At 41.0% G+C, this 1,900-nt stretch overlaps 1 protein-coding gene across 2 annotated transcripts in view; it reads right to left on the reverse strand.

The window, feature by feature from the left end:
• Positions 1-520, reverse strand: part of LOC124022908 (UDP-glucose 6-dehydrogenase-like) — a 37,800-nt gene extending 37,280 nt beyond the window's left edge. Inside the window, exon 1 of one of the 2 annotated variants that reach the window (XM_046337596.1) lies at positions 1-520. This exon is cut by the window's left edge and continues 21 nt beyond it. The gene's annotated coding sequence lies outside the window, so the exon portion shown is untranslated. The other variant, XM_046337595.1, reaches the window with a different exon arrangement.
• Positions 521-1,900: the final 1,380 nt, after the last annotated feature.

Here is a 1,900-nt window from a genome sequence, read left to right on the forward strand (position 1 = left end):
ATGTCTTCCTTGTTACTGATGCGATGTTAATTTTATCACTGAAATATTGTCGCTTTGAAGATCTTGGGGTTGTGGAAGGGGTCGCTTGTCGATAGTTGCTGTACTTAAACCCTTCAGTTACAAATGAGAGCTCAGTAATGTTGCATTTTATGCTGAGTTTCCACTAGATGCCACAGTCACAAAGTCAAAATTGGCTCTATTGTATAAATTCATACAAAAATTAGATGTTTGCTCTTAATTTAGGGTTAGGTATAAGGTTAGAATTATGGTTAAGGTTTAAAATAACATTTTAATTCAGAGGAATTGACGAAATAGGCGGCGTTTTTTAAAAACTTTGTGTCTGTGGTAACTAGTGGCGACCCTTGTACAAATTGGGCGAAGTAAAGTCTTCCGGGGTTCTGCGTCGCGTACAGCCAACCAGCGAGTGAGACGTCATTAAGGTTTAGATCGGCATTGGGGCAGGGTTCAAGAAGAGTAACAATACAGCGTTGTCATGGTGAGCTCAGCTGGAATGAATTTGTTTCTGTCCCAGATAGCCTCCTATATAGGGCTCTGGTCCAAAACTAGTGCACTATGTAGGAATCAGGGTGCCATTTGGGATACAACGACTATCACTGAAATGTGCTTTTAAATGACTTTGACAAATAGGACATGAATGATTAGGTTGGATTTGAGATGAGGACAGAGAGTTGTTAACCTTGTTCACACAATACCTTTATCTATTGACACCCTGGGAGTCAGACAGACAGACTGGGAGTCAGACAGGAAGTCAGACAGACAGACTGGGAGACAGACAGGAAGTCAGACAGACAGACTGGGAGTCAGACAGGAAGTCAGACAGACAGACTGGGAGACAGACAGGAAGTCAGACAGACAGACTGGGAGTCAGACAGGAAGTCAGACAGACAGACTGGGAGACAGACAGGAAGTCAGACAGACAGACTGGGAGTCAGACAGACAGACTGGCAGTCAGACAGACAGACTGGAAGTCAGACAGACAGACTGGAAGTCAGACAGACAGACTGGGAGACAGACAGGAAGTCAGACAGACAGACTGGAAGTCAGACAGACAGACTGGGAGTCAGACAGGAATCAGACAGACAGACTGGAAGTCAGACAGACAGACTGGGAGTCAGACAGACAGACTGGGAGTCAGACAGACAGACAGGAAGTAAGACAACGAACCAGGAAGCTGTGGTATTACAGTTTATTTGTTGTTTTGGAAGGTAAAGTGCATAGTTGAAGCCCTTTCTCTCTGTTAGACCTGTTCCCTATATAGAACACTACTATAGACCCTATTCCTTATATAGTACACTACTATAGACCCTATTCCCTATATAGTACACTACTATAGACCCTATTCCCTATATAGTACACTACTATAGACCCTATTCCCTATATAGTACACTACTATAGACCCTATTCCCTATATAGTACACTACTATAGACCCTATTCCCTATATAGAACACTACTATAGACCCTATTCCCTATATAGAACACTACTATAGACCCTATTCCCTATATAGAACACTACTATAGACCCTATTCTCTATATAGAACACTACTATAGACCCTATTCCCTATATAGAACACTACTATAGACCCTATTCTCTATATAGAACACTACTATAGACCCTATTCCCTATATAGTACACTACTATAGACCCTATTCCCTATATAGTACACTACTATAGACCCTATTCCCTATATAGAACACTACTATAGACCCTATTATCTATATAGAACACTACTATAGACCCTACTATAGAACACTACTATAGACCCTATTCTCTATATAGAACACTACTATAGACCCTATTCCCTATATAGTACACTACTATAGATCCTATTCCCTATATAGAACACTACTATAGACCCTATTCTCTATATAGAACACTA

This window comes from Oncorhynchus gorbuscha, unplaced genomic scaffold (assembly GCF_021184085.1).
Source record: "Oncorhynchus gorbuscha isolate QuinsamMale2020 ecotype Even-year unplaced genomic scaffold, OgorEven_v1.0 Un_scaffold_1478, whole genome shotgun sequence".
Lineage (NCBI taxonomy): Eukaryota > Metazoa > Chordata > Actinopteri > Salmoniformes > Salmonidae > Oncorhynchus > Oncorhynchus gorbuscha.